Source organism: Pseudophryne corroboree, chromosome 8 (assembly GCF_028390025.1).
Source record: "Pseudophryne corroboree isolate aPseCor3 chromosome 8, aPseCor3.hap2, whole genome shotgun sequence".
NCBI lineage: Eukaryota > Metazoa > Chordata > Amphibia > Anura > Myobatrachidae > Pseudophryne > Pseudophryne corroboree.
The window spans coordinates 23016360-23039102 of NC_086451.1; the positions used below are offsets into that span (position 1 = coordinate 23016360).

Here is a 22743-nt window from a genome sequence, read left to right on the forward strand (position 1 = left end):
CCGATCAGACAATAGGTGGACAAACAGAAGTGAATCCTGTCCCTCACAACACAACTGAACATTACTTTGGTTTGAATTTATTTTTTTTCCCTGAATTTCTCAATAACAAACTTTTGGCCTAGGGGTGCCCTGAAATAAAATTGTGAGGGGTATATTTACTAAAGGTCGATTTTGTGTTTTCCACCGATATTTGGTCGATTTTCATAGACAAACGCAGGGGGAAGGGGGTTCCGGTTGCCTGGAAACCCCCCCTCCTCTTGGCAAGTGGCTCAAAGTATGACAATAATAGAAATAGTATATAAAACGATTACTAGAGCTGCCACCACATCATGTAGTTTAAGGGACAGAGTAGAGCTGCTGTACATGCCCAGTCGTAGCAGCTTCTTCAACTATGTTTACTGTGTGTGTGGGTTTTGAGCCCTCATTCAGTGCACTGGACCAGAGAGCAGCTACCAAGAAAAAGAGACAGGAGCCTTACTATGATGTGGGAGAATGTGTGCTTAGAAAGTGCAGTACTGGTTCTATTATGTTTGTGCATTTATTTATTATAGTATGTTTAACCTTTTCCAGACCACTTATCTTATTTATATTGAAATATGTTTGATACAGCCTATACTATAGATCACCTATACTGTATTCCATATTCCGATGAGTGGGATATTGCAGATTGCATTTGGAAACCTCCCTCTAGAAATCCTGCGTTTGCCACTGATTTTGCATATTGGCGATTTACTAGGTAAAATTCGACCAAAAAATAGATTTTTGGTAAATATGGTATTTTTCCAGGTTGATGTTGGTCGATTTTACATAGATTTTCAGCAAATATTCCCCAGATACTCTAGGGCTTCCATAATTCCATAATGCTCTACAATCGAGAACTGAACTTACTGTATGACCTCAGTACTGTGATGCAGTAATACTAACCACTACGCCGTCTGCACTTGTAGTGTGATTATTGTGGAAATATAGAACTGTTTGTTGTAGTTGTAGTAGAGCTGACCGCATGCTCTTCTTAGTTATCAGGTATTTTTTGTGAAAGGAGACTCGAAGGGGGATCTAGTATCTACCATGTCCTACAGTGGGATTACTATCATGGAGTCCACTGGGAAATATACCTCTTTCTCCCTATCATAATCACATACTTATCATATATCGCCTATTCTAATACTTTTGGAAGGAAGTTTGACATCTGAGCTGATGTAATATTGTGATGTTAAGTCGTTTTATCATATATATATATATATATATATATATATATACTGTTATCTAATGTTGTTCTCTTTTTTTTTTTTTTTTTTTTTTTTTTTTTTTTTTTAGGAAGTCCCCAGATCAAAGTATTGGTTGGCAAACGTTACGGTTTCCCATCAGATCTATCCCAGCGAAGTGATCTTTATTATGAAGATGAGGAACTAACAAGAGAAAAAGGTATGTATGATGTTCAGGCTGCTGGCAACACCTGGTTCAAAATCTGAATAGATGGCACTGCCAGGTTAGAGGACAGAAGATATCGAGATATACAGCTAAGAGAAGACATACTGTGTTTGGCAATTTTGCCGTATTCTACCTGAGAGCCTGTTATTATATTTGTGTGTGCCATCCTCGGTTGTCAAAATTGAAAAGAGAGCTTATAATGCCCACCTCGGATAAGAAGGACATTAAAGTAATGACCAGCTAGAGGACATGTTGTAGTTGGTTATGAAAGAGAGAGATACTGTAAAAAGAGGAAACGAGAGAGTGACACCTTACCAAGTGGCCAGTCAGAGGACATGGGAGCTGGTTGTAGTTGGTTAGTTGAAGTCTCAGGCAAAGAGGAAGAATATTTGAGATGGTAACACGAGAAAGATAGAGAAGAGAACCTACTAAGTGGCCAGTCAGTGGCATCACTGGGCAGTTTGACCCAGCACTGTCTTATTTCCCTCACCACCAGATTGCTGTGGTTTGTACCTGTGAATTACTACTATCATTACCTGTGTACTGGGCCGGCCAAACCTTGATCACGTTTCTGCTCACATTCCTTTGCCATCATTTTGGCTTGTTTGCCTGTGCTCCACTTCTGCCTGCACTGACCATTGCTTGTTTCTGGTTCCTTCCCCTCTGGCACCAACTTATCTGGTACCAGATCCTCCACAGAATAATCAGGACCTTGGAGACCACAATTGCAGCTTCTGTTCTGACTTTGTCGGTTATTCCTTTGAGGCAAAACCTGGACTCTTCAGGTTATAAAAGTTCTCCAATATCAGGTTCAGGATCTGACCAGCTATGTCTGCAGTTGAACATATGAAAACATAGATATACAGCAGAAAATACAAGAATTGTATGTCTATCCTGACCCTCCTGTTACTCCTACTTATCACTGTATCCATACTTCAGCAGCAACTAATGGGGTTCCTGAACTAGTGTGGTTCCCACTATACTCTTCCTGTTTCTCCTCTGAGATAAAGTGTGTTGGATGGTTCTGATGTTCACAGATGGGGCTATGGCCTGGGCACCCACTTTTTTTGTACAAGACAGCCAGAACTGGATTAAGGTGTATGTATGGGGTTGCACATGGGGCAAGAACCCACAACATCATTTCTGGATGATCTCATTGAGGGAGTCATTTCTGGAGACAGACAAAGACAATGCTCTGAAGCTCTGTCCTGACAATGTCAACAGCACAATGCTAAACCTCAGGTCTCAGAAGATAAACTCATCAAGAGACTTGCGCAATAAATGTATCATCAATCAATGTACTTCATCGTATCACACAACCTCCACTCCACATTGTAGCAACATAAAGATAAGATGGCCGTGATTCATCCCCACCCTTCTCTGGTGGTAATAATTGTATACATTTAAAGTATGCAAGTTACAACCACATCCTGACCAGGTCCACAGCATCACCTACTATGTTGGAAGCTGCTGGCGGTTCACCTCTCAGTTATGGCCCCTCTTAGTTGCAGCCCCATCACTTTTGAGACAGAAGAATCTCTTTTCATCTGATCTCTTCCCACACAGTTTCCAGGTTCTAGTTGGCAATCCTTGGCTTATTACTCAGATTCCCACCACTGATTGGAAGACAAAGGCTTGGAAATCTCCTTCAGTATCCCACCACCAAATGTGTCATCATGGCAGAAATTGATAGACTGCCTCCTCATCATGAGTACCAAGATGTCCACCGTAAGAAAATTTCCAATCAGTTATCTCACCAATGACCTTATAACTAGAGATGAGCGGGTTCGGTTTCTCTGAATCCGAACCCGCACGAACTTCATGTTTTTTTTCACGGGTCCGAGCGACTCGGATCTTCCCGCCTTGCTCGGTTAACCCGAGCGCGCCCGAACGTCATCATGACGCTGTCGGATTCTCGCGAGACTCGGATTCTATATAAGGAGCCGCGCGTCGCCGCCATTTTCACACGTGCATTGAGATTGATAGGGAGAGGACGTGGCTGGCGTCCTCTCCATTTAGATTAGGAGAGAGAGAGAGAGATTGACCTGAGGCTGATACTGTAGAAGAGAGTGCAGAGTTTAGTGACTGACCACAGTGACCACCAGCAGTGCAGTTGTTTTATTTAATATATCCGTTCTCTGCCTGAAAAAAACGGTACACACAGTGACTCAGTCACATACCATATCTGTGTGCACTGCTCAGCCCAGTGTGCTGCATGCCTGCATCATCTATGTATATATTATATATCTGACTGTGCTCAGCTCACACAGCTTATAATTGTGGGGGAGACTGGGGAGCACTGCAGTGCCAGTTATAGGTTATAGCAGGAGCCAGGAGTACAAGACAGTCACATACCATATCTGTGTGCACTGCTCAGCCCAGTGTGCTGCATCATCTATGTATATATTATATATCTGACTGTGCTCAGCTCACACAGCTTATAATTGTGGGGGAGACTGGGGAGCACTGCAGTGCCAGTTATAGGTTATAGCAGGAGCCAGGAGTACATATTATATTAAAATTAAACAGTGCACACTTTTGCTGCAGGAGTGCCACTGCCAGTGTGACTGACCAGTGACCTGACCACACTGACCACCAGTATAGTTAGTAGTATACTATATTGTGATTGCCTGAAAAAGTTAAACACTCGTCGTGTGACTTCACTTGTGTGGTGTTTTTTTTTTTTATTCTATAAAAAACTCATTCTGCTGACAGACAGTGTCCAGCAGGTCCGTCATTATATAATATATATACCTGTCCGGCTGCAGTAGTGATATATATATATATATTTTTATATCATTATTTATCATCCAGTCGCAGCAGACACAGTACGGTAGTTCACGGCTGTAGCTACCTCTGTGTCGGCACTCGGCAGTCCATCCATAATTGTATACCACCTACCCGTGGTTTTTTTTTCTTTCTTCTTTATACATACATACTACTACATCTCTTTATCAACCAGTCTATATTAGCAGCAGACACAGTACAGTACGGTAGTTCACGGCTGTGGCTACCTCTGTGTCGGCACTCGGCAGTCCGTCCATAATTGTATACCACCTAACCGTGGTTTTTTTTTCTTTCTTCTTCATACATACATACTACGACATCTCTTTATCAACCAGTCTATATTAGCAGCAGACACAGTACAGTACGGTAGTTCACGGCTGTGGCTACCTCTGTGTCGGCACTCGGCAGTCCGTCCATAATTGTATACCACCTACCCGTGGTTTTTTTTTTCTTTCTTCTTTATACATACATACTACTACATCTCTTTATCAACCAGTCTATATTAGCAGCAGACACAGTACAGTACGGTAGTTCACGGCTGTGGCTACCTCTGTGTCGGCACTCGGCAGTCCGTCCATAATTGTATACCACCTAACCGTGGTTTTTTTTTCTTTCTTCTTCATACATACATACTACGACATCTCTTTATCAAGCAGTCTATATTAGCAGCAGACACAGTACGGTAGTTCACGGCTGTAGCTACCTCTGTGTCGGCACTCGGCAGTCCGTCCATAATTGTATACTAGTATCCATCCATCTCCATTGTTTACCTGAGGTGCCTTTTAGTTGTGCCTATTAAAATATGGAGAACAAAAATGTTGAGGTTCCAAAATTAGGGAAAGATCAAGATCCACTTCCACCTCGTGCTGAAGCTGCTGCCACTAGTCATGGCCGAGACGATGAAATGCCAGCAACGTCGTCTGCCAAGGCCGATGCCCAATGTCATAGTACAGAGCATGTCAAATCCAAAACACCAAATATCAGTAAAAAAAGGACTCCAAAACCTAAAATAAAATTGTCGGAGGAGAAGCGTAAACTTGCCAATATGCCATTTACCACACGGAGTGGCAAGGAACGGCTGAGGCCCTGGCCTATGTTCATGGCTAGTGGTTCAGCTTCACATGAGGATGGAGGCACTCAGCCTCTCGCTAGAAAAATGAAAAGACTCAAGCTGGCAAAAGCAGTAGCACCGCAAAGAACTGTGCGTTCTTCGAAATCCCAAATCCACAAGGAGAGTCCAATTGTGTCGGTTGCGATGCCTGACCTTCCCAACACTGGACGTGAAGAGCATGCGCCTTCCACCATTTGCACGCCCCCTGCAAGTGCTGGAAGGAGCACCCGCAGTCCAGTTCCTGATAGTCAGATTGAAGATGTCAGTGTTGAAGTACACCAGGATGAGGAGGATATGGGTGTTGCTGGCGCTGGGGAGGAAATTGACCAGGAGGATTCTGATGGTGAGGTGGTTTGTTTAAGTCAGGCACCCGGGGAGACACCTGTTGTCCGTGGGAGGAATATGGCCGTTGACATGCCTGGTGAAAATACCAAAAAAATCAGCTCTTCGGTGTGGAACTATTTCAACAGAAATGCGGACAACAGGTGTCAAGCCGTGTGTTCCCTTTGTCAAGCTGTAATAAGTAGGGGTAAGGACGTTAACCACCTCGGAACATCCTCCCTTATACGTCACCTGCAGCGCATTCATAATAAGTCAGTGACAAGTTCAAAAACTTTGGGTGACAGCGGAAGCAGTCCACTGACCAGTAAATCCCTTCCTCTTGTAACCAAGCTCACGCAAACCACCCCACCAACTCCCTCGGTGTCAATTTCCTCCTTCCCCAGGAATGCCAATAGTCCTGCAGGCCATGTCACTGGCAATTCTGACGAGTCCTCTCCTGCCTGGGATTCCTCCGATGCATCCTTGCGTGTAACGCCTACTGCTGCTGGCGCTGCTGTTGTTGCTGCTGGGAGTCGATGGTCATCCCAGAGGGGAAGTCGTAAGCCCACTTGTACTACTTCCAGTAAGCAATTGACTGTTCAACAGTCCTTTGCGAGGAAGATGAAATATCACAGCAGTCATCCTGCTGCAAAGCGGATAACTGAGGCCTTGACAACTATGTTGGTGTTAGACGTGCGTCCGGTATCCGCCGTTAGTTCACAGGGAACTAGACAATTTATTGAGGCAGTGTGCCCCCGTTACCAAATACCATCTAGGTTCCACTTCTCTAGGCAGGCGATACCGAGAATGTACACGGACGTCAGAAAAAGACTCACCAGTGTCCTAAAAAATGCAGTTGTACCCAATGTCCACTTAACCACGGACATGTGGACAAGTGGAGCAGGGCAGGGTCAGGACTATATGACTGTGACAGCCCACTGGGTAGATGTATGGACTCCCGCCGCAAGAACAGCAGCGGCGGCACCAGTAGCAGCATCTCGCAAACGCCAACTCTTTCCTAGGCAGGCTACGCACACATTCCAGAATACGCACACAGCTGAAAACCTCTTACGGCAACTGAGGAAGATCATCGCGGAATGGCTTACCCCAATTGGACTCTCCTGTGGATTTGTGGCATCGGACAACGCCAGCAATATTGTGTGTGCATTAAATATGGGCAAATTCCAGCACGTCCCATGTTTTGCACATACCTTGAATTTGGTGGTGCAGAATTATTTAAAAAACGACAGGGGCGTGCAAGAGATGCTGTCGGTGGCCAGAAAAATTGCGGGACACTTTCGGCGTACAGGCACCACGTACAGAAGACTGGAGCACCACCAAAAACTACTGAACCTGCCCTGCCATCATCTGAAGCAAGAAGTGGTAACGAGGTGGAATTCAACCCTCTATATGCTTCAGAGGTTGGAGGAGCAGCAAAAGGCCATTCAAGCCTATACAATTGAGCACGATATAGGAGGTGGAATGCACCTGTCTCAAGCGCAGTGGAGAATGATTTCAACGTTGTGCAAGGTTCTGATGCCCTTTGAACTTGCCACACGTGAAGTCAGTTCAGACACTGCCAGCCTGAGTCAGGTCATTCCCCTCATCAGGCTTTTGCAGAAGAAGCTGGAGACATTGAAGGAGGAGCTAACACGGAGCGATTCCGCTAGGCATGTGGGACTTGTGGATGGAGCCCTTAATTCGCTTAACAAGGATTCACGGGTGGTCAATCTGTTGAAATCAGAGCACTACATTTTGGCCACCGTGCTCGATCCTAGATTTAAAGCCTACCTTGGATCTCTCTTTCCGGCAGACACAAGTCTGCTGGGGTTGAAAGACCTGCTGGTGAGAAAATTGTCAAGTCAAGCGGAACGCGACCTGTCAACATCTCCTCCTTCACATTCTCCCGCAACTGGGGGTGCGAGGAAAAGGCTCAGAATTCCGAGCCCACCCGCTGGCGGTGATGCAGGGCAGTCTGGAGCGACTGCTGATGCGGACATCTGGTCCGGACTGAAGGACCTGACAACGATTACGGACATGTCGTCTACTGTCACTGCATATGATTCTCTCACCATTGAAAGAATGGTGGAGGATTATATGAGTGACCGCATCCAAGTAGGCACGTCACACAGTCCATACTTATACTGGCAGGAAAAAGAGGCAATTTGGAGGCCATTGCACAAACTGGCTTTATTCTACCTAAGTTGCCCTCCCACAAGTGTGTACTCCGAAAGAGTGTTTAGTGCCGCCGCTCACCTTGTCAGCAATCGGCGTACGAGGTTACATCCAGAAAATGTGGAGAAGATGATGTTCATTAAAATGAATTATAATCAATTCCTCCGCGGAGACATTGACCAGCAGCAATTGCCTCCACAAAGTACACAGGGAGCTGAGATGGTGGATTCCAGTGGGGACGAATTGATAATCTGTGAGGAGGGGGATGTACACGGTGATATATCGGAGGGTGATGATGAGGTGGACATCTTGCCTCTGTAGAGCCAGTTTGTGCAAGGAGAGATTAATTGCTTCTTTTTTGGGGGGGGTCCAAACCAACCCGTCATATCAGTCACAGTCGTGTGGCAGACCCTGTCACTGAAATGATGGGTTGGTTAAAGTGTGCATGTCCTGTTTTGTTTATACAACATAAGGGTGGGTGGGAGGGCCCAAGAACAATTCCATCTTGCACCTCTTTTTTCTTTTATTTTTCTTTGCGTCATGTGCTGTTTGGGGAGGGTTTTTTGGAAGGGACATCCTGCGTGACACTGCAGTGCCACTCCTAAATGGGCCCGGTGTTTGTGTCGGCCACTAGGGTCGCTAATCTTACTCACACAGTCAGCTACCTCATTGCGCCTCTTTTTTTCTTTGCGTCATGTGCTGATTGGGGAGGGTTTTTTGGAAGGGACATCCTGCGTGACACTGCAGTGCCACTCCTAAATGGGCCCGGTGTTTGTGTCGGCCACTAGGGTCGCTAATCTTACTCACACAGTCAGCTACCTCATTGCGCCTCTTTTTTTCTTTGCGTCATGTGCTGATTGGGGAGGGTTTTTTGGAAGGGACATCCTGCGTGACACTGCAGTGCCACTCCTAAATGGGCCCGGTGTTTGTGTCGGCCACTAGGGTCGCTTATCTTACTCGCACAGTCAGCTACCTCATTGCGATTCTTTTTTTCTTTGCGTCATGTGCTGATTGGGGAGGGTTTTTTGGAAGGGACATCCTGCGTGACACTGCAGTGCCACTCCTAGATGGGCCAGGTGTTTGTGTCGGCCACTAGTGTCGCTTAGCTTAGTCATCCAGCGACCTTGGTGCAAATTTTAGGACTAAAAATAATATTGTGAGGTGTGAGGTATTCAGAATAGACTGAAAATGAGTGGAAATTATGGTTTTTGAGGTTAATAATAATATGGGATCAAAATGACCCCCAAATTCTATGATTTAAGCTGTTTTTTAGTGTTTTTTAAAAAAAACACCCGAATCCAAAACACACCCGAATCCGACAAAAAAAATTCGGTGAGGTTTTGCCAAAACGCGGTCGAACCCAAAACACGGCCGCGGAACCGAACCCAAAACCAAAACACAAAACCCGAAAAATTTCAGGCGCTCATCTCTACTTATAACCTATTGAATATCTACCAGGAACTGTGATACCTTTCAGGTGGTGTTTCTTTGCTCTCAGAACTGGGTTTAAATGTTTTTAAGAAATACGTAAAGTAAAATACAGCTAAAGGGTGTACCTTTTCCCTCAGCATTTGCGGCTGGAGCAGCTTTATTTTTTTGTGGATAAAAAATATGGGAGAATATGAGGAGCTTAATAAAGTATCTGCTAAGAATCTACTGGATATCGTCTTCTGTGGATCCCTGAATTAATGGAAGGATTGTAATCTGCAAAGGACATTACGAAACCTGATTTTTAAGTGATCCAATCCAAACTTGATCCACATTAGAGTAGAAACATAGAATTTGTCTGCCCCTTTTTAGGCCAAGTGGTTCTTACTTCTTATCTGATGTCAAACTCTACAGAATGAGTGGGAGACCACTTTCTGGGCCCATAATGAGTACTATAAATATCTAGTGATGCCCTTCTGCCTCTGTAACACCCTTGCAACATTCCAGCACTTTGTTAACAAAGTCTGTGCACCAGATTGTGATGGTCTATCTTGATGAAATCCAATTTCATGGATGCATCGGGATCAGTACTAAATGCTGCCGTCCGGAATCCCGGCAGTCGAAACGCCGCTTTGCTCGCCACGCTGCGGGCACGGTGCCTCGCTACGCTCGGCACACTATTATATTCTCCCTCTATGGGTGTCGTGGACACCCACGGAGGGAGAATATGTCGGGATTGTGGCGGTCGGGATTCCGGCGTTGGTATTTCGACCGCCGGGATTCCGGCCGGCGGCATCTTGACCGCATCCCGATGCATCATGTCTCTGGAAGGCCTGTGTATGTATCCAAGGAAGGGAATGGCTATATAAACCCAGCATGTGAGTGTTTATCATGATAGCTATTGTGGATTATCTAACTACTGACTTGATTTCGGCTTTCTTATGTATCCGCTACTTTTCTACTTACACTGGCCTTGGCTTGTTCCTAATCTCTTCCATGGTGGCAACTGGACTCCTGATACCCTGGATGAATAGATGCTAATGGTTAGTTTGCAATTGGAATAGTAATATTGGCAGATGCCTTCATGTTGGTAGGTATGTAGCGGATGTGAGCAAGGAACTTAGTCCACATGTTGACTCCAAACAAGAATAGGTGTTATTGAAAATAACAGGATACAGGTGATAGAAGATAAACAGCAGTCAATATGATAAGGTATCCTGGGCTAAGTACTGTACAGCTGTACAGCACCGTAACACTCCAATAACAGAGTGAAAGGCTTGGGCATATGCACACCCTGTTATAGAGCCAAGTAAACAACATGCACCTGCAGTCTAATCAGCCTGACCTTTAAGTCTGGTGACTCAAACTTGTGATGTTATTGTCCCTGCTGAGCCATGCACAGTGACACTCAGCTAAGAGACAGCTTGTAACGTTTAATCATTTAACATGTCAATAAGTGATGGAAGACTAGAGTTGGTTGGTTGGTTGGTTGGTTGGTTGGTTGGTTGGTTAGTTAGAAGATTGAAAATGTAGCAGTTGATATTGAGAAGGTGGAATAACTGGTAATGATTATGTATCAGGATAAAAGCATGTAGCAGTTAATGATGAAGAGCTGCCAGTGAAGAGACTATGATCTGTTCTATGCTTATTGTGAATATAAATGGCATTTAATCCCTATATTTACATCAGTGTTATACAATTGTGCAATATATTGTGTTATATTCATGGGAACTGGGCATGGTGCCATAGAGCAGCCGTATACTGCATGTCTCACTAATCCCCATCACCAAGCCTGCGGTATACACATTTCTTCTCTCTCCCCTTTATCTCAGACACTTTATGTAGTCAACATTATATCTCCAGTAACCCTCCAGGCTTTACGTCTCATATGCGCTTTGATAGCAGACAGCCCAGTAGCCATGTCGGCAAATATCTTACCCGTTGAAATTATGCCCAGGGTTCAAGTTTAGGGCCACATTACCTGCATGAGTTTTATATTTTTTAAATGGCAAACTCATAGACAAAGGAACATAATCAGATATTTGTGGGCCGGGGGCCCCATAGTAAAGGTTTGTAAGTGCCCCTATGTTCCGTCTAATGCTGAAAGACTCTTATATTCACATTGGGCTTTGACAGAGAAGGCCGACCACCCTCAACTGAAGGCCCTATTTTAGTAGCACCCCCTGGTAGTTGTGCCCTTGCACAGATATATTATACGCCAGGAAAGGTAAGGAGCCGACATTAACATCTTCTACCCAACGCAGATACAAGGCAGTCAGGTCTTTTTAGACTTATTACCGCAATGAACCCAGAAAAGCAGCCAATCAATGTAGAGCAGCATTATCAGCTGATCAAGTGGGACAGTGACCTCATCAGAACTAGTGTTAGGTCATCATCCAACTGCATTGCATTTGTGCGAAATGGTGGTTTATTATTTCGTTTTGGGGAGGCATGGTTGGTACAGTGGTTAGTGTTACTGCCTCATAGCACTGAGGTCATGAGTTCAATTTGAGGTCATGGTCGATCTGTGTGGAGTTTGTATGATCTCTTACCGTGAAGTATTTTTGTTCTCTTATGCATTAGTTTATTCAAAACTTACCTATACAGTTACAGTACAGTATGTCATACTAACAGTGTTCAAGAAAAGCATACTTCCTCTCTATTCTTCTGGCAGATAGCCTGTTGCTAAAATTGCACAACCAAGTAGTGCACTAAATTGCACATTGCTATTGCAGTAAATTGTACTATCCTATTGCATTAAATTGCACTCTCCTATAACACTAATTTGCAGTATCCTGCTACACATAATTGCACTATCCCATTGCACTAAATTGTACTATCCTACATCACTAAATTGCACAATCCTATTGCACTAAATTGCAGAAACCTGTAACTCTTTAGTATACTATCCCATAACACTTAAGTTGTACTATCCTATTGCACTAAAGGGGGTCATTCCGAGTTGTTCGCTCGTTATTTTTTTCGCTACGGAGCGATTAGTCGCAAACTGCGCAGGTGCAATGTTTGCAGTGCGCCTGCGCCAAGTAAATTAGCTCAAAAGTTTGGTATTTTGCTCACGGCGTAGCAAAGTTTTTTCATCGTTCTGCTGATTGACAGGAAGTGGGTGTTTCTGGGCGGAAACTGACAGTTTTTTGGGAGTGTGCGAAAAACGCAGGCGTGTCAGGGAAAAACGCGGGAGTGTCTGGAGAAACGGGGGAGTGGCTGGGCGAACGCTGGGCGTGTGTGTGACGTCAAACCAGGAACGAAACTGACTGAACTGATCACAGTGTAGGAGTAAGTCTCGAGCTACTCAGACACTGCTAAGAAATTTCTATTCGCAATTCTGCTAATTTTTCGTTCGCAATTCTGCTATGCTAAGATACACTCCCAGTAGGCGGCGGCTTAGCATGTGCAATGCTGCTAAAAGCAGCTAACGAGCTAACAACTCGGAATGAGGGCCAAAGTGCACTATCCTATTGCACTTAATTGCACATTCCTATTGCACTGCACTGCACTATCCTGTATCACTAAATTGCACAATCCTATTGCACTAAATTGCAGAATCCTATAGCACTGCATTGCACTATCCTATAGCTCTTTAGTGTACTATCCTATAACACTAAGGGGGTAATTCAGACCTGATCGCTGGGCAGCAATTTTTGCACCGCTGCGATCAGATAGTCGCCGCCTACAGGGGAGTGTTTTTTTCCTGTGCAAGTGTGTGATCGCATGTGTAGCAGAGCTGTACAAACTGATTTTGTGCAGTCTTACTCAGCCGCGGCGATCACTTCAGCCTGTCCGGGACCGGAATTGACGTCAGACACCCGCCCTGCAAACGCTTGGACACGCCTGCGCCTTTCCAAACACTCTCAGAAAACAGACTTTGCCACCCACAAACGCCTTCTTCCTGTCAATCTCCTTGCGATCGCCTGTCCTTTCGGAAATTTTGCATCATCCCCGTTGCTGCGGTCCATCGCACCTGCGCATTGCGGTGCATGCGCAGTTCAGATCTGATCGCAGGCTGTGAGAAGACAGCCTAGCGATCAGGTCTGAATCGGCCCCAAAAATAAGAATTTACTTACCGATAATTCTATTTCTCATAGTCCGTAGTGGATGCTGGGGACTCCGAAAGGACCATGGGTAATAGCGGCTCTGCAGGAGACTGGGCACAAAAGTAAAAGCTTTAGGACTACCTGGTGTGCACTGGCTCCTCCCCCTATGACCCTCCTCCAAGCCTCAGTTAGGATACTGTGCCCGGACGAGCGTACACAATAAGGAAGGATTTTGAATCCCGGGTAAGACTCATACCAGCCACACCAATCACACCGTACAACTTGTGATCTGAACCCAGTTAACAGCATGATAACAGAGGAGCCTCTGAAAAGATGGCTCACAACAAATAATAACCCGATTTTTGTAACAATAACTATGTACAAGTATTGCAGACAATCCGCACTTGGGATGGGCGCCCAGCATCCACTACGGACTACGAGAAATAGAATTATCGGTAAGTAAATTCTTATTTTCTCTGACGTCCTAGTGGATGCTGGGGACTCCGAAAGGACCATGGGGATTGTACCAAAGCTCCCAAACGGGCGGGAGAGTGCGGATGACTCTGCAGCACCGAATGAGAGAACTCCAGGTCCTCCTCAGCCAGGGTATCAAATTTGTAGAATTTAGCAAACGTGTTTGCCCCTGACCAAGTAGCTGCTCGGCAAAGTTGTAAAGCCGAGACCCGTCGGGCAGCCGCCCAAGATGAGCCCACTTTTGGAATGGGCTTTTACAGATTTTGGCTGTGGCAGGCCTGCCACAGAATGTGCAAGCTGAATTGTACTACAAATCCAACGAGCAATAGTCTGCTTAGAAGCAGGAGCACCCAGCTTGTTGGGTGCATACAGTATAAACAGCGAGTCAGATTTTCTGACTCCAGCCGTCCTGGAAACATATATTTTCAGGGCCCTGACTACGTCCAACAACTTGGAATCCTCCAAGTCCCTAGTAGCCGCAGGTACCACAATAGGCTGGTTTAAGTGAAACGCTGAAACCACCTTAGGGAGAAATTGAGGACGAGTCCTCAATTCTGCCCTGTCCGTATGAAAAATTAGGTAAGGGCTTTTATAGGATAAAGCCGCCAATTCTGAGACACGCCTGGCTGAAGCCAGGGCTAACAGCATTACCACTTTCCATGTGAGATATTTTAAGTCCACAGTGGTGAGTGGTTCAAACCAATGTGATTTTAGGAACCCCAAAACTACATTGAGATCCCAAGGTGCCACTGGAGGCACAAAAGGAGGCTGTATATGCAGTACCCCCTTGACAAATGTCTGAACTTCAGGAACTGAAGCTAGTTCTTTTTGGAAGAATATCGACAGGGCCGAAATTTGAACCTTAATGGACCCGAATTTTAGGCCCATAGACAGTCCTGTTTGCAGGAAATGCAGGAAACGACCCAGTTGAAATTCCTCTGTAGGGGCCTTCCTGGCCTCACACCACGCAACATATTTACGCCAAATACGGTGATAATGTTGCACAGTTACATCCTTCCTGGCTTTGATCAGGGTAGGGATGACTTCATCCGGAATGCCTTTTTCCTTCAGGATCCGGCGTTCAACCGCCATGCCGTCAAACGCAGCCGCGGTAAGTCTTGGAACAGACAGGGTCCCTGCTGGAGCAGGTCCTTTCTTAGAGGTAGAGGCCACGGGTCTTCCGTGAGCATCTCTTGAAGTTCCGGGTACCAAGTCCTTCTTGGCCAATCCGGAGCCACGAGTATAGTCCTTACTCCTCTCCTTCTTATGATTCTCAGTACCTTGGGTATGAGAGGCAGAGGAGGGAACACATACACTGACTGGTACACCCACGGTGTTACCAGAGCGTCCACAGCTATTGCCTGAGGGTCCCTTGACCTGGCGCAATATCTGTCCAGTTTTTTGTTGAGGCGGGACGCCATCATGTCCACCTTTGGTTTTTCCTAACGGTTCACAATCATCTGGAAGACTTCTGGGTGAAGTCCCCACTCCCCCGGGTGGAGGTCGTGTCTGCTGAGGAAGTCCGCTTCCCAGTTGTCCACTCCCGGAATGAACACTGCTGATAGTGCTTTCACATGATTTTCCGCCCAGCGAAGAATCCTTGCAACTTCCGTCATTGCCCTCCTGCTTCTTGTGCCGCCCTGTCTGTTTACGTGGGCGACTGCCGTGATGTTGTCCGACTGGATCAACACCGGCTGACCCTGAAGCAGAGGCCTTGCCTGACTTAGGGCATTGTAAATGGCCCTTAGTTCCAGGATATTTATGTGAAGTGACGTTTCCATGCTTGACCACAAGCCCTGGAAATTTCTTCCCTGTGTGACTGCTCCCCAGCCTCTCAGGCTGGCATCCGTGGTCACCAGGACCCAGTCCTGAATGCCGAATCTGCGGCCCTCTAGAAGATGAGCACTCTGTAACCACCACAGGAGAGACACCCTTGTCCTTGGAGACAGGGTTATCCGCTGATGCATTTGAAGATGCGATCCGGACCATTTGTCCAGCAGATCCCACTGAAAAGTTCTTGCGTGGAATCTGCCGAATGGAATCGCTTCGTAAGAGGCCACCATTTTTCCCAGGACCCTTGTGCATTGATGCACTGACACTTGGCCTGGTTTTAGGAGGTTCCTGACTAGGTCGGATAACTCCCTGGCTTTCTCCTCCGGGAGAAACACCTTTTTCTGGACTGTGTCCAGAATCATCCCTAGGAACAGCAGACGTGTCGTCGGAATCAGCTGCGATTTTGGAATATTTAGGATCCACCCGTGCTGTCGTAGTACTACTTGAGATAGTGCTACTCCGACCTCTAACTGTTCTCTGGACCTTGCCCTTATCAGGAGATCGTCCAAGTAAGGGATAATTAAGACGCCTTTTCTTCGAAGAAGAATCATCATTTCGGCCATTACCTTGGTAAAGACCCGGGGTGCCGTGGACAATCCAAACGGCAGCGTCTGAAACTGATAGTGACAGTTCTGTACCACAAACCTGAGGTACCCTTGGTGAGAAGGGCAAATTGGGACATGGAGGTAAGCATCCTTGATGTCCAGAGACACCATATAGTCCCCTTCTTCCAGGTTCGCTATCACTGCTCTGAGTGACTCCATCTTGAATTTGAACCTTTGTATGTAAGTGTTCAAGGATTTCAGATTTAAAATAGGTCTCACCGAGCCGTCCGGCTTCGGTACCACAAACAGCGTGGAATAATACCCCTTTCCCTGTTGTAGGAGGGGTACCTTGATTATCACCTGCTGGGAATACAGCTTGTGAATGGCTTCCAATACCGCCTCCCTGTCGGAGGGAGACGTTGGTAAAGCAGACTTCAGGAACCGGCGAGGGGGAGACGTCTCGAATTCCAATTTGTACCCCTGAGATACTACCTGCAGGATCCAGGGGTCCACTTGCGAGTGAGCCCACTGCGCGCTGAAAATCTTGAGACGGGTCCCCACCGTGCCTGAGTCCGCTTGTAAGGACCCAGCGTCATGCTGAGGACTTGGCAGAAGCGGGGGAGGGCTTCTGTTCCTGGGAAGAGGCTGCCTGCTGCAGTCTTTTTCCCCTTCCTCTGCCCCGGGGCAGATATGAGTGGCCTTTTGCCCGCTTGCCCTTATGGGGACGAAAGGACTGAGCCTGAAAAGACGGTGTCTTTTTCTGCTGAGAGGTGACCTGGGGTAAAAAGGTGGATTTCCCAGCCGTTGCCGTGGCCACCAGGTCCGATAGACCGACCCCAAATAACTCCTCCCCTTTATACGGCAATACTTCCATATGCCGTTTGGAATCCGCATCACCTGACCACTGTCGCGTCCATAACCCTCTTCTGGCAGAAATGGACAGCGCACTTACTCTTGATGCCAGAGTGCAAATATCCCTCTGTGCATCTCGCATATATAGAAATGCATCCTTTAAATGCTCTATAGTCAATAATATACTGTCCTTGTCCAGGGTATCAATATTTTCAGTCAGGGAATCCGACCAAGCCACCCCAGCACTGCACATCCAGGCTGAGGCGATTGCTGGTCGCAGTATAATACCAGTATGTGTGTATATACTTTTTAGGATATTTTCCAGCTTCCTATCAGCTGGTTCCTTGAGGGCGGCCGTATCAGGAGACGATAACGCCACTTGTTTTGATAAGCGTGTGAGCGCCTTATCTACCCTAGGGGGTGTTTCCCAACGCGCTCTAACCTCTGGCGGGAAAGGGTATAATGCCAATAATTTTTTAGAAATTAGCAGTTTTTTATCGGGGGAAACCCACGCTTCATCACACACCTCATTTAATTCATCTGATTCAGGAAAAACTACGGGTAGTTTTTTCACACCCCACATAATACCCTTTTTTGTGGTACTTGTAGTATCAGAAATGTTCAAAACCTCCTTCATTGCCGTGATCATGTAACGTGTGGCCCTACTGGAAAATACGTTTGTTTCCTCACCGTCGACACTGGAGTCAGTGTCTGGGTCTGTGTCGACCATCTGAGGTAACGGGCGCTTTAGAGCCCCTGACGGTGTTTGAGACGCCTGTACAGGTAATAACTGATTTGCCGGCTGTCTCATGTCGTCAACAGTCTTTTGTAAAGTGCTGACACTATCACGTAATTCCTTCCATAAGACCATCCAGTCAGGTGTCGACTCCCTAGGGGGTGACATCACTATTACAGGCAATTGCTCCGCCTCCATACCATTTTCCTCCTCATACATGTCGACACAACGTACCGACACACAGCACACACACAGGGAATGCTCTGATAGAGGACAGGACCCCACTAGCCCTTTGGGGAGACAGAGGGAGAGTTTGCCAGCACACACCAGAGCACTATATATATATACAGGGATAACCTTATATAAGTGTTTTTCCCTTATATAGCTGCTGTATAGATTTATCTGCCAAATTAGTGCCCCCCCTCTCTTGTTTTACCCTGTTTCTGTAGTGCAGGACTGCAGGGGAGAGTCAGGGAGCTTCCCTCCAACGGAGCTGTGAGGAAAAATGGCGCCAGTGTGCTGAGGAGATAGGCTCCGCCCCCTTCTCGGCGGCCTTTCTCCCGCTTTTTTAAGGAAAAATAGGCAGGGGTTAAATGCATCCATATAGCCCAGGAGCTATATGTGATGTATTTTTTGCCATATAAGGTGTTTTTATTGCGTCTCAGGGCGCCCCCCCCCCAGCGCCCTGCACCCTCAGTGACCGGAGTGTGAAGTGTGCTGAGAGCAATGGCGCACAGCTGCGGTGCTGTGCGCTACCTTATTGAAGACAGGACGTCTTCTGCCGCCGATTTTCCGGACCTCTTCAGTCTTCTGGCTCTGTAAGGGGGCCGGCGGCGCGGCTCTGGGACCCATCCATGGCTGGGCCTGTGATCGTCCCTCTGGAGCTAATGTCCAGTAGCCTAAGAAGCCCAATCCACTCTGCACGCAGGTGAGTTCGCTTCTTCTCCCCTTAGTCCCTCGGTGCAGTGAACCTGTTGCCAGCAGGATTCACTGAAAATAAAAAACCTATACTTAAACTTTTTACTAAGCAGCTCAGGAGAGCCACCTAGTGAGCACCCTTCTCGTTCGGGCACAAAAATCTAACTGAGGCTTGGAGGAGGGTCATAGGGGGAGGAGCCAGTGCACACCAGGTAGTCCTAAAGCTTTTACTTTTGTGCCCAGTCTCCTGCGGAGCCGCTATTCCCCATGGTCCTTTTCGGAGTCCCCAGCATACACTAGGACGTCAGAGAAATTGCACTATCCTATTGCACTAAAGTGCACTATCCTATTGCACTGCATTGCACTATCCTATAACTCTTTAGAGTATTATCCTATAACACTAAATTGCACTATCCTACTGCACGAAATTGCAGAATCCTGTTGCACTGCATTGCAGTATCCTATAACTCTTTAGTGTACTATCCTATAACACTAATGCTGGGTACACACTGGCAGATATATTGGCCAATCAGTTGGTTGGCCAATATATCTTTTGCTGATCTGCAGGTGTGTACAAGCAATATGTCTGTGAAAGGCGTCTTTCACAGATATATTGCATCTGCTGTGCAACACAGCAGATGACCAATATATCTGCAGATATATTAGTGCATCTTTCAGTGTGTATGAACAATCCCCATTTGTATATATAGCTGCAGATAGATTTAACAGCAAATATATCTTTAAGATAAATTGGCGCATCTTTCTGTGTGTATGAGCAACCACCATCTGCAGATATATCTGCAGATCGATTGAACTGCAGATATATCTGCCAGTGTGTACCCAGCTTAAATTGCACTATCCTATTGCACTAAAGTGCACTATCATATTGCACTTAATTGCACTGCATTACACTATCCTGTATCACTAAATTGCAGAATCCTATTGCACTAAATAGCAGAATCCTATTGCACTGCATTGCACTATCCTATAACACTAACATGCACTATCCTATAACACTAAATTGCATTGTCCTATTGCACTACATTGCAGTATCCTATAACACTACATTGCAGTATCCTATAACACTAAATTGCACTATCCTATTGCACTTAATTGCACATACCTATTGCACTGCATTGCACTATCCTATAACACTAACTTGCACTATCCTGTAACACTAAATTGCACTATCCTATAACACTAACTTGCTCTATCCTATAACACTAAATTGCATTGTCCAATAACACTAACTTGCACTATCCTATAACACTACATTGCAGTATCCTATAACACTAAATTGCACTATCCTGTAACACTAAATTGCAGTATCCTATAACACTTAATTGCAGTATCCTACAACACTACATTGCACTATCCTATAACACTTAATTGCACTATCCTATAACACTACATTGCACTATCCTATAACACTTAATTGCACTATCCTATAACACTACATTGCACTATCCTATAACACTACATTGCACTATCCTACAACACTACATTGTACTATCCTATAACACTACATTGTACTATCCTATAACACTAACTTGCACTATCCTATAACACTAAATTGCACTATCCTATAACACTACATTGCACTATCCTATAACACTACATTACACTATCCTATAACACTACATTGTACTATTCTATAACACTACATTGTACTATCCTATAACACTACATTGCAGTATCCTATAACACTAACTTGTACTATCCTATAACACTACATTGCAGTATCCTATAACACTACATTGCACTATCCTATAACACTACATTGCACTATCCTATAACACTACATTGCACTATCCTATAACACTACATTGCACTATCCTATACTACTATATTGTACTATCCTATAACACTACATTGCAGTATCCTATAACACTAACTTGTACTATCCTATAACACTACATTGCAGTATCCTATAACACTACATTGCACTATCCTATAACACTACATTGCACTATCCTATAACACTACATTGCACTATCCTATAACACTACATTGCACTATCCTATACTACTAAATTGTACTATCCTATAACACTACATTGCACTATCCTATAACACTACATTGCACTATCCTATAACACTACATTGCACTATCCTATAACACTAAATTGTACTATCCTATAACACTACATTGCACTATCCTATAACACTACATTGCACTATCCTATAACACTACATTGCACTATCCTATAACACTAACTTGCACTATCCTGTAACACTACATTGCAGTATCCTATAACACTTAATTGCACTATCCTATAACACTACATTGCACTATCCTATAACACTACATTGCAGTATCCTATAACACTAACTTTTACTATCCTATAACACTACATTGCACTATCCTATAACACTAACTTGTACTATCCTATAACACTAAATTGTACTATCCTATAACACTACATTGCACTATCCTATAACACTACATTGCACTATCCTATAACACTACATTGCACTATCCTATAACACTTAATTGCACTATCCTATAACACTACATTGCACTATCCTATAACACTACATTGCACTATCCTACAACACTACATTGTACTATCCTATAACACTACATTGTACTATCCTATAACACTACATTGTACTATCCTATAACACTACATTGCACTATCTTATAACACTAACTTGCACTATCCTATAACACTAACTTGCACTATCCTATAACACTAAATTGTACTATCCTATAACACTACATTGCAGTATCCTATAACACTAACTTGTACTATCCTATAACACTACATTGCACTATCCTATAACACTACATTGCACTATCCTATAACACTACATTGCACTATCGTATAACACTACATTGCACTATCCTATAACACTACATTGTACTATCCTGTAACACTACATTGCAGTATCCTATAACACTACATTGCACTATCCTGTAACACTAAATTGCAGTATCCTATAACACTACATTGCAGTATCCTATAACACTACATTGCACTATCCTATAACACTACATTGCACTATCCTATAACACTAAATTGCAGTATCCTATAACACTACATTGCAGTATCCTATAACACTAACTTGCACTATCCTATAACACTACATTGCAGTATCCTATAACACTTAATTGCACTATCCTATAACACTACATTGCACTATCCTGTAACACTAAATTGCAGTATCCTGTAACACTACGTTGCACTATCCTATAACACTACATTGCACTATCCTATAACACTACATTGCACTATCCTATAACACTACATTGCACTATCCTATAACACTACATTGCACTATCCTATAACACTACATTGCACTATCCTATAACACTACATTGTACTATCCTATAACACTACATTGCACTATCCTGTAACACTACATTGCACTATCCTATAACACTACATTGCACTATCCTATAACACTACTTTTTACTAAGCAGCTCAGGAGAGCCACCTAGTGAGCACCCTTCTCGTTCGGGCACAAAAATCTAACTGAGGCTTGGAGGAGGGTCATAGGGGGAGGAGCCAGTGCACACCAGGTAGTCCTAAAGCTTTTACTTTTGTGCCCAGTCTCCTGCGGAGCCGCTATTCCCCATGGTCCTTTCGGAGTCCCCAGCATCCACTAGGACGTCAGAGAAATTGCACTATCCTATTGCACTAAAGTGCACTATCCTATTGCACTGCATTGCACTATCCTATAACTCTTTAGAGTATTATCCTATAACACTAAATTGCACTATCCTACTGCACGAAATTGCAGAATCCTGTTGCACTGCATTGCAGTATCCTATAACTCTTTAGTGTACTATCCTATAACACTAATGCTGGGTACACACTGGCAGATATATTGGCCAATCAGTTGGTTGGCCAATATATCTTTTGCTGATCTGCAGGTGTGTACAAGCAATATGTCTGTGAAAGGCGTCTTTCACAGATATATTGCATCTGCTGTGCAACACAGCAGATGACCAATATATCTGCAGATATATTAGTGCATCTTTCAGTGTGTATGAACAATCCCCATTTGTATATATAGCTGCAGATAGATTTAACAGCAAATATATCTTTAAGATAAATTGGCGCATCTTTCTGTG

General features: G+C 44.8%; 1 protein-coding gene across 1 annotated transcript in view; it reads left to right on the forward strand.

Moving 5' to 3' along the window:
- The window catches only part of LOC134948212 (discoidin domain-containing receptor 2-like), a 241476-nt gene that overhangs the window by 113676 nt on the left and 105057 nt on the right, over window positions 1-22743 (forward strand). The window contains exon 2 of the mRNA XM_063936059.1: window positions 1318-1425. The gene's annotated coding sequence lies outside the window, so the exon portion shown is untranslated. The remainder of the gene's footprint in view (window positions 1-1317; window positions 1426-22743) is intronic.